Raw genomic sequence first — 11759 nt, 5'->3', positions numbered from 1 at the left:
GTAAGTATCATATCCGAGCCGCATCCGGACCGAATAGGCATAGTAATTAATCTAATAATCTTCTATGAGATTGGATTTAGACTTTTTGGTTTTGTCATTTAATTCTCAAAATATTTTGATTTCTCATGTCCTCTCGTAGACTCAATCCAAAATTTTACGTTCTATTTCTTGAAAAGGAAATCTAGCTTTCTCAAATTGCATAAACTTCCCAAAGAGTAGTCTCTCATAAGCATAGAAAGTGCCCACTTTATTCCACTTTATTTATTATCCATGAGTACGTGGCACATAGATACATAGACACATACTGAGTTGCGGGCGGTAGTACGTTACATGTTATACATACTCCCTCCCTCACATATTCAAAAGAAAGACCTCCCTTGAGCAGTACTCTCTCTAGGCTCCAAAACCCACAACTCCTCCCCCCTTATTCTCTTTCACCCTCCTCGCCTCCTCCCTCCTAATCCTCGCCTCCTCCCTCCGAGTCCGGTACGAATTTGCCAACACATCTGCCGGAATTCCTCTTATTGCCGACGATCTACCAAATATCGGGCTGACGATCGTGTATTCGCTCGTCTTGAACGCAACCCACTCGAATACTTCATCGCCTGATGCATTCTTGCATGAGCACTGAATAGTTCTGCGGGATGACAATGAGGTTGCCTCAACTGAGATCCCCGTTGAAGATGGAGTTGCCGTTGTTGTCTACGATTTGGAGGCGGGCATGGCAGTGGAGTGCGTAGATGATGGTGTGGGCGTTGAGGATCCAGTGGGGAGCTAAAGTGCGCTCTGGATTGAGATATGGAGGAAACTTATGTTAGTAGAACGAAAAAAAGAAATTTTGGGGTGAGAGAGGCTCGAACTCTCGACCTCAGGATAACTCAAGTTTTGCTATGAGACCTACGCGCTAGCCAACTGCGCCACCACCCCTTTGAGTTGTTATATGATTGTTATTTATATGATTTATTCTTCAAATTCTTTCTTCCAAAAAAAATTTAGGCCCCAACTTTTTTTCCTCAGTTTTAACATGTTATTTTCCTATCCAACTTTATTATATTTTCATAAAACAACTATGGAAAGGTAAATTTGAAGAAATAGATATAGAGAAATCTAAAAATTGTGTGATAAATAATTTCTTCCCTCTTTTCCACAAATTTAGTCTTTTGTAGAAAGTTAAATCTACAAATAGGTGATATATTAATTAATCTGAAGATAAGATATCTATTTCTGATTTGACATAGAACAAATTTTATCCATTAATATATATAAGCAATTATGATTAAACTTGATGGTATTTTTTGTGACAATTTTATTAATTAAGAAAAGTAATGGTAGTTTTTTGAGAAAAATAAAGGCTATAACGGACTTTTCTAAAAAGCAATATATATTAACATTTATTTTATTTTTTTCTAGAAAGACAAAATATGAGACGTAAACTAAGATGGAAGAGGCTTGAAACATTTTTACACTTTATATGCTTTTGTACAAGAAATCTAAACTCTGAATTAAGCAATTTTTGCATTGATATATGACTTACTCTACTGAGACCTCCTCTCTCAGCACTGAGCTGCAGATACTTAGGAACAGGCAGCTTCTGACCATTGACCGAAGTAATCCATCCTGCTTGAGGGTTGTACACGTCAGACCTAGGAGGATCCTCTATCTTTTCCTTCAACCTCAAGTTACAGAAACCCTCTTCAACTCCATTCTCACTCTCTCCCCTTTCTTTCTCCTCTTCACCCCTCTCTCTCCTCCTTTCTCTCTCCTCCTCTTCACCCCTTTCTATCTTCTCTTCTCTCTCCTCCTCTTCTTCTCTCCTCTCTGGCCTGACAAACCTAAGCTCATGTTCAACCCTAACAATACTCCCTCTCTGATCGTCTCGGCCTTGGAGCTTCTCTGCCGTTTCTCTGCTGATTCCAGCAGCTTCCACCAAAAGCTCAACATCGAAACCGGCCAACATGTTGTTTCTCTTAGATTCTCCCTCTTGGCGCTGCACCTCGATCTCTTGGCTGGTTCCCAGCCAAGTAGAATTCTACAAGTAAAACCTCAAATCAGCACTCAAATATAGAGATATTGTCTGATCTAACATAACTTGAATCGCAATGTAATTGTTAGTTACATGTAATTGTCAATTGTTGTGTGCATAGAGCGTGTACTGAGGATTCACAAATTTGCTGAGAGAGAATCACACAAATCAACTAATAATGACACAAACTCAAACACAAAGGTTTAACGTGGTTCGGAAAATTGCCTACGTCAATGGGGTAAGAAGGGGATGTGTTTTCACTATAGAGAAAGAGAGAATACAATCTGAGATTACAAGATCACTCAAAAGCTCACAAATAATCTCTCAAACTAAACTCTCAAATCTCTCACAAAACCCTCAAACAAATTGCTCAAAAAACACTCTCTTTTTCTGTGCTCAAAATCTCCCCTCAATGCTACCCCAAAATCAAATTCTGGCAATTGAAACGATAGGAAACCCTAAACAAATCATGTTTCTATTTATATCAAATAGAAAACCCAAACAGTACAGGAATCCGAAGCATGCCTAGACCCAAATCGTGGTCGATCGCTGTGCCAGTCACGGTCGATCGTGGCCAATGACAAAGAACAAAAAACTACTACAAGGTCTCGCGGTCAACCACTGCGCCACTTGCGGTCGACCGCAAAAAGTCCAGAGACTTTTCTAGGCTATGTGCACGATCATGGTCGACCGCCATGCCACTCGTGGTCGACCGGCCCAAACTTAAACCTGTCCTTCGCTATTTCCTGAACTTCGATATTTCCTCTTTAATTCTCCACCTCAGTGAAGTTTTTCCAAAACCGAGCCGACACCAACCAAACCAAATGTATTACTTGTTGTGTCCAGTACGAAGTGAAATAAAATCACAACAACGGACTCAATCCACAACAAGTCGAGACTCAAATGAGAATACGATCACTCTCCAAACGTCGATATCTACTCATCAAATTGGCTGTATCAAAACTAACTGCCTATGTATCCTTTTGCCCAAGGAATCAAGCCTTCACATAGTTCCCCAAATGGCCTCCGAAGGCCCTCGATCAAATAGGAGAGTTCGCAACTCTTTACCAACAAATCTGTGACTGATAGCTCCCTCAATGCGCCTAAAGTGAAACAAATAAAACACCTCCACTTGAGGTGAACCAATGGCCGTATCCAAATCCAAACTATGTCCACCAGTTTCACTCAAATCAACCAACTCATCATCTGTATCCAAATCAACATGATCCCCCAAACTATGTCACCACAGCTGGAATCTCAAACGATGTAGTATGATCTGGAGTATGTGAAGTAATCTTCACCTAATATGAAGTAGCATCATCCTCCACCTGCTGCGATACATCTAAGGTCTGACCAAAACTCTTCACCTGTTAAGAGTCAATTGGCTCCCTCATCGAAGCCTCATCTGAAGTGACACTACCAGACCAAACATCCAATAGAGTTTTACCTCCAATTGTAGCAGTCGACAACCCTTTAATGAGATAAGTTAAAAATATCAAAGCCTCAATCTAGAAACTCTTCTGCAAACCATTGCTTGACCATAAACACTGTTCCTTCTTCAGCAAGGGACGGTTCTCAAAATTTGTCACCCCATCTAGTTGTTCCAAGATTTCTGTTCCAACGAAGTGTCTCTAATTGCCTTGAGCTCGGCATAGATACAGAAACGGATCCCTCTTGTACCTCCCACCAAGTTCAAACCAGAGTACATTCATCCTTCTGTCTTTCTTACACTTCTTCAACTTGTTGTAGACTACTAGAACTTTACTCAAACGAGACTTGGTTGTAACCCAAACATACCTAGAACAATCGCTAATAAAAAAATTAGATATTTATTACCTCCTAATGATGCCTCCTTGGAAGACCCACAAATGTCCATGTGAACTCCACCTAAGAGACCCTTAACTCGGTGAATAAAGGTACAAATTTCACCTTGATCTTCTTGCTCACATCAAAGTATTCACTGGACTTCAAATGGTAGGTCTGTGCACCCATCTCCATAACAAAACTAGAATGACTAAGCCTCAAATACCACAATCTAGTCGAATCAACAGAAGTCGCAAGCTTTCCACCTGTCAATGTATCTTCAGTCAAATAGTACAGGTTATTCCTCCTGACACCTTTCATCAAAATACGAGAGTCTTCCACAATCTCGAGAACCATGTCCTCGATACGAACTTTAAACCCCTCTCCAACTAAAACTCCAATCGAGATCAAGTAAGAAGGAACATATCTCACACCATATAACTCCCTAACTGTCCCGTCATATATCTTGATGTGAATTCCTCCTATCCTAAGGATTTGCATGCACGGTTATCACCCATGTACACCACACCTGTCACGCCCCGAAATTACAACGAAATTCCATAAAATACGGGGTGCACGACAGCAGCGACCAGTGCCTAAGACAAGTCTTATGCACGGGTCAAGCCTGGCACTTCGTATCACATAGTTTATCACAAATTATTTATAAACCTGCTGATGATAGAAGTCAGAGCAACTATATATGTATATAATCGATACTTACAGCTCACTAGCTCACCGTTATAAGCATTTTTACAAAACAAAACAAATTGTGCTGAATGTAACACCAAAATGAAGAGGCTCTCCATATAACGCCTCTCAGTCAAAAGTTCAAACCAAAAGTCGGCTAGTAGGAAGCTACGCCTGATCTGAAAAAATTTTAAAAAAACAACGGGGTGAGCTAGCGCTCAGTGAGAATATTTCCCACTAGAGTTTCTAGATAACTAACAAAATAGTAATAAGAATAATTCTCAGAAGTAACGAATTACAAATTTTGCATGAGAAATTCAAAGATAGTAAAATACGATCCAAATATCGTAATATTGTCATTTTTAAGAAAGAATACAACAATTATATTTCCTTTCTCATGTGCAACTGAATAAACTGTGAAATTTCTTGGAATCAAACCCTTTTTGAATCAAGGTAAACATTAAGAAGGAAAGAACTACTAACTTATACCAAAATCAGAGAATTGTTGTTTTCTTAATTTCACAGTCAATTATCATAATCTTATTTCTCGATGAGTATTTCTTGAACGTAAAAGTCACCCCATAGGTCACACTAAGGCTACGAATTTTAGCCCAGTAGCAAGGGAATGCGTAAACCGTATCAGATAACAGATAATTCCCAAGAACCGAATGCACCTAACACTCCCATAGACTACTGGCCAAATATAGAGGGGCCAGAACAGATTTCAGAAGGGCCAATACAGAAGGGCCAAATAAAGATGCATTCACCATATGGCAGGCAGAACCAATCCATAGTGGACTATTTAAGGGTTTGAAAACATCGAGATCACATGTCAAATGAGAAATACTTTGCATATCAGAATTTGCAGATATTTCAAATGAAATTGACAAGGTAAAGCTCCTCATTTCTGTTAAAACAGTTTACGGATGTTTATTTGTAAAGCTCCTCATTTCTGTTAAAACAGTTTACGGATGTTTATTTTTTCTTTTATCAGATACCAAGTCATAAAAAATCTTTGAATCCGTTAAACTGTTGAAATACGTTCTAAATACCTCATCAAAACATTCAGATAAAACAATGTCCACGATTATTTGAAAATTGCATGAGAGCCAAATTCATTTTTTTCACTTTTTATATAAAAATAAAATTTGCTTTACATATATTGTATGAGGCTAACATCGTATTATAGGATAGACCACAACAGAAATAGGTCAAATCTTTACATATATGGAAAGACATATTATTTATTTATTTATATTTTTTTATCACCAGATAAATCAAATATAAAACTCATGCAATTTCATATTATAAAATACTAGTGAGAAATAAACTCACCTCTAGTGGTCACGACTTTCTCAACTATTATTCTCCCGAATATCAACTAGAACCTATAATGTAAGATATATGACTAATTATTAATTCGGAACAAACATATATTATAGGTAAATCAATTCATAGTCTAGAGCCTAATAATTTCAAATATAAACAATAATAATTAAATTCTGCAATACATATGAGCTTATTGTTAACTTTAGCAATTCATCAAAATTTTATAACTCTCATATACTAGTTTTTAGATTTCCTAGTAATTTATGATAATGCAGGGGTTATAGGGAATTTATCAAGTCTAAAAGTTATTGTTTATTCCTCAAATTAGACTTATTTACAATTTAAGTAAATAATAGGGGCTTAACAGATATTTCCCAATCATTTTATAACCATAACTCATTTTAATAAGGTGTGTTAGAAATTCTCACATGGCTCAGGGACTTAAGGGAGTTTTTTCTTAGCCATAACTTTATTAAATGAGCTAGGTGGACTTATACGAAATTATTCTGTAAGCCAAGGGTGAAATGAAAATTTTCCCTTTCCCTCTTATCTAATTCCCATGCTTCCCGATTCATCTTCCTCCTTTATTTTTCTTTTCTTTTTTCCGGTTCCCTCTCTTCCTCTTTTTCTTTCGGTTTTTCTCCTCTCTCTCTCTCTCTCTCTCTCTCTCTCTCTCTCTCTCTCTCTCTCTCTCTCTCTCCCCTTTCCCTGTCTTGCCAAAACACCAAGACTACGGCAAGTGATCGCCGGCGACTAGGGATGGCCGGTGGTCAGACCTCGCCGAAACTAGGGTTAGTTTATTTTCTTTTTCTTTTTTTTTCTTCTTTTTTTCAGTTTGTTTCATGCATCCTAAACACATAAAAATTCCTTTTTGTAAACCCTAAAATTTTAACTTCATAATCATAACAACTTAATTCCCTTACTCATTCTAATTTGATTCAATTTACTAAGAGTTACTATGAAATGAAAGGAGATTTACCTCAATTGATTGGGATGTTGATTCGTTGCCTTGGTCTCCTTTTCTCCCCTTCACAAGTTTTCTACTGATTCAAGGAGTTTTATGGAGTATGTTCTCTGTGTTTGTTTGTTTTTTTTGTAATTTTCTTTGATTTTCTCTGTTTTTATTCTTCCGTTAAAGAGGTGCCGGCCAAAACGTCAAATGAATTTTAGCCACACAACATTAACGTGGTAGATAAATGGGAGTTAGGATGAAATTCCTAAAATACCCTTAATTAGTTCTCTAATCTAAAATTAAAAAAAAATTCTATTAATCAAGTGTTAAGGCATTAATTATTTAGGCTACTACACTCTTCCCTCCTAATAAAAAGTTTCGTCCTCGAAACTTAACATACCTATATCTTGAAAGAGCTCTGGATATTTCTCTCGCATAGAATCTTCCGTCTCCCAAATAGCTTCTCTTTTAGAGTGATTCTTCCACTGAACTTTCACATATTTGATTATTCGGTGTCTAAGTACTTGTTCTTTAAAATCCACAATACGTGCTGGTCTTTCCTCATAGGTCAAATCTGGCTTGAGCTCCACTGGAGACAACTCAACGATCTCATTTGGATCTCGGATAAATTTTTGAAGCACCGATATGTGAAATATATCGTGTACTCCGGACAGGGCTGGTGGTAAGGCTAATCTGTAGGCCACTAGACCAATGTGTTCCAGAATTTCAAAAGGACCAATGTATCTCGGGCTTAACTTCCCTTGGATTCCAAATCTTTTCACTCCTCAGGTAGGCGAAACCATTAAGAAAACATGATCGCCTACTTGAAATTCCAATTCTCTTCTTCTTTGATCAGCATAACTCTTCTGACGACTTTGTGCTGTGCGAAGACGTTCTCGAACTAATTGAATTTTATCAATTGCTTGTTGTACCAATTCTGGTCCAAGAAGTTTTCTTTCTCCAACATCATCCTAATGAATAGGAGACCTACACTTCCTTCCATAAAGAAGTTCATATGGTGCCATCTGAATGCTAGCTTGGTAGCTATTATTATATGCAAACTCGGCCAAAGGCAGATAATCTTCCCACGATCCTTTCATCTCCAGAACACAGCATCTCAACATATCTTCTAGTGTTTGAATTATCCGTTCTGATTGGCCATCTGTCTTTGGATGATAAGCTGAGCTGAAATTTAGTTTAGTCTGCAGAGCTCTATGCACACTTTTCCAGTATTCTGATGTGAACCGAGGATCTCGGTTAGAAACTATTGATATTGGTACACCATGCAACCTTACTATCTCATTAATGTATATTTTAGTTAGCTTTTCTAATGAAAATTTCATATTGATAGGTAAAAAGTGTGCTGACTTTGTCAATCGGTCAACAATTACTCATATTGCATCATTCTTTCTCAAAGATTTCGGAAGGCCAGTGACAAAATCCATGGTGACCTTTTCCCATTTACACATTGGTATGTCTAAGTTATGGACTAATCCAGCTGGTCTTTGGTGCTCAGCCTTTACTTGTTGGCAAGTGAAACATTCTGCAACATAGGTGACAATTTCCTTCTTCATATTATTCCACCAATATATTTCCTTCAGGTCTTTATACATTTTTGTTGATCCAGGATGCATAGTATACAGAGAGTGATGTGCCTCTTTTAGAATCTTTTTCTTTATCTCTGGTATGTTAGACACACAAACTCTAGTTCCAAACCTCAATGATCCATCTTTATGTATCTTAAATTCTCCTCGAGTGCCTTCTTCCACATCTTTCTTTATCTTCAACAGTTGAGGATCATTCTGTTGGTTTGCTTTAATTTCATCTAGCAAAGAAGGTTGTATTATCATATTTGCTAATTTAACTCTAATTTGGTGGACTCTAATTTCAATTCCAGTACGATCCAAGTCCTCCAATATTTTTCATTGAGAAGTAATTAGGCAAGCTAAATTGCATGAATTCTTATGGCTCAAGGCATCAGCAACAACATTTGCCTTGCCAGGGTGATAATTAATGGTCATATCATAATCTTTCAAAAGCTCCAACCATCTTCTTTGCCGTAAATTCAACTCCTTCTGAGTAAATATATATTTCAAACTCTTGTGGTCAGTATATATTTCACAATGTACTCCATATAAATAATGTCTCTAAATTTTGAGAGCAAACACTACTACCGCTAACTCAAGATCATGAGTGAGATAGTTTTGTTCATAAGGCTTTAACTGTCTTGAAGCATATGCTATACTTTTCCATTTTGCATAAGTACACATCCTAGTCCTCTTCTAGAGGCATCACTATAGATAGCAAAGCCTGTGTCTCCACTGGGTAATGTAAGTATTAGAGCAGACACTAATCTACTTTTTAGCTCTTGAAAGCTTTTCTCACATTCTTCTGACCAAATGAATTTAACTCCTTTCTGAGTAAGACGAGTTAGAGGTGAAGCAATACGAGAGAATCCTTCCACAAATTTTCTATAGTAGCCAGCCATACCAAGAAAACTACGGATCTCCGTCACAGTAGTCGGTCTATCCCATTTAACAATAGCTTTTACTTTTTCAGGGTCCACAGAAATCCCTTCCTTAGAGATGACATGCCCAAGAAATGCTACCTCCTCCAACCAGAATTCACATTTCTTAAGTTTCGCATACAATTGTTCTCTCTTTAATGTGTGCAACACCTGTCTCAAGTGTTCTTCATGTTCTTCTTTGCTTCTTGATTATATCAGAATATCATTAATAAATACCACAACAAACTGATCCAATAAAGGTTTAAATACTCTGTTCATAAGATCCATAAATGCTGCAGGTGCATTTGTAAGCCCGAATGGTAAAACTAAAAATTCATAATGACCATAACGGGTTCAAAATGCAGTCTTTGGCGCATCTTCTGGCTTAATCTTTAATTGATAGTAACCAGAACGAAGATCAATCTTGGAAAATACTTGAGCTCCTTGTAATTGATCAAATAGATCATCAATTCTCGGTAATGGATACTTGTTCCGAATGGTTACCTTATTCAATTCACGAAAGTCAATACACAATCTCATACTTCCATCTTTCTTCTTCACAAATAACACCGGTGCACCCCAGGGTGACACACTCGGCCGAATGAAGCCTTTATCTAAAAGTTCTTGCAGTTGTATCTTGAGTTCTCTCAATTCAGCAGGTGCCATTCGATAAGGAGCCTTAGAAATGGGACTCGTACCAGGTACTAGGTCAATTGAAAATTCAATTTCTCTATCATTCCTGGAAGTTCTTCTGGAAATACCTCTAGAAATTCTCGGACAATTGGTATCTCTTCCAAGCTTGGTTTTCCATCATCAACCATCTCAACTAAAGCCAAATAACCCATACATCCATTCCTCAGTGCTCGATGTGCTTTAAAGGCTGAGATGGTTTTTAAGGGTTGTTGAGACTTTTCGCCCTCAAAACAAAATTCTGGTTGGCCAGGAAATTTAAATACTACTTTCTTTTCTTGACATAAAATAGAAGCATGATTTAAGGATAACCAATCCATCCCCAATATGATATCGAAATCATGCATTTCTAGCATCACTAATTCTACGGGGAGTTCCTTGTCGAGAATATAAATTTTACCCCTACAACCTTGATTTGATACTAATATACTACCCCTAGGTGTACTAACAAGAAATTCTTGTTGTAGGGTATCACATGGTAATTTGTTTCTCTTAACAAACTGTGCAGCAATAAAGGAATGCGATGCTCTAGAATCAAATAGTACTCGAGCATGAACCGACGCAAAAGTTAGCGTACCTGTTACCACTTCTTTGTTTGCTTCTGCTTCCTTCTCAGTTAGAGAATAAACTCAGGCTTTGGCTTGAGGATGCTTGTTCCCACCACTGGACTGGCCAGGCTGGAAGGTATTCCGAGATGATTGTTGTAGGGGACAATTTGCTATTTTGTGATCTTTCTGACCATATCTCAAACAAGCTCCGGTATTTCTCCAACAATTTTTCGCTTCATGCCTAAGTTTATGACAAACATCACATCTTAAAGTTTTCTGGTTAGGAATTTTCTCCTCCCTACGTCCAAAATTCTGCTTTTTATTTCTCCAATTTTTATTTCTTCCACCGCGATTGTCTTGCCAGAACCGATTCTTTGGGTAGGAGCTACTCGCCTCATTCTTTGGTTTTGTATCAATTTCATTTTTCTCAATTAACAATGCCTTCTTTAATACTTCTCCATATGTAGGGAGTTCAAATGCACTGACCGTCTTTCGAATGTCCGGTCGAAGCCCTTCTTCGAAGCGACGTGCTCGATCCTCCTCCTTACCCAACAAGTGAGTGGCAAATTTTGATAGATAAGTGAATTCCTCTTCATATTCAGCTACTGTCTTGTCACCTTGCTCTAATTTTTGAAACTCTTGTTCTTTTTGTTTGCGAACAGTTGAAGGAAAATACTTTTCATTAAAATCTTTTTAAACTCCTCCCATGATAACTTGTATGCTTTCTCTCCCAACGTCCTGACTTGCACCTGCCACCACCCATAAGCACGGTCTTTTAACATGTATACTACATAATCAACCTTCTCCTCTTCAGGGCATTTCATGTATGTGAAAAACTTTTCTATTTCTGTAATCTAATGCTCAGCAATCATAGGATCGGTTGTTCCCTCAAAACTGGGTGGAGATAGTTTCTTGAATTCTCTCATGCCACTTCTTAGTTTTGGGTGCTCCTCATTTTGACCATTCATCCGATTACGATCAATTTGATCTTGTTGTATGGAGACTACAGAGGTCACCGCTTGCAGTAGATCCATCAATGCATTATTGTCTATTGAGTTTTCTGAGGTGGATGCACGAGCAATTCTAGATCTCATCATTTCACCTATCGTTTGATTTAGATCCCTATCTCCGTTAGGAGGGGTTTGCTCATTACCCGAAGTCATATCTTCCTATAAAATAATATATAATATTTGGGTCAACTATTATACAAGAAAAAAATTT

At 37.7% G+C, this 11759-nt stretch overlaps 1 non-coding gene across 1 annotated transcript; it reads right to left on the bottom strand.

Moving 5' to 3' along the window:
* Positions 840 to 927, bottom strand: TRNAM-CAU. The gene is given in 2 exon segments: positions 840 to 875; positions 890 to 927. It is a non-coding gene; the product is annotated as a tRNA-Met (tRNA).

Source organism: Asparagus officinalis, chromosome 8 (genome assembly GCF_001876935.1).
Source record: "Asparagus officinalis chromosome 8, Aspof.V1, whole genome shotgun sequence".
NCBI classification, from domain to species: Eukaryota; Viridiplantae; Streptophyta; class Magnoliopsida; order Asparagales; family Asparagaceae; genus Asparagus; species Asparagus officinalis.
Note: the sequence above shows the minus strand (reverse complement) of the source record. Positions and strands in the feature narration are given on the sequence as shown.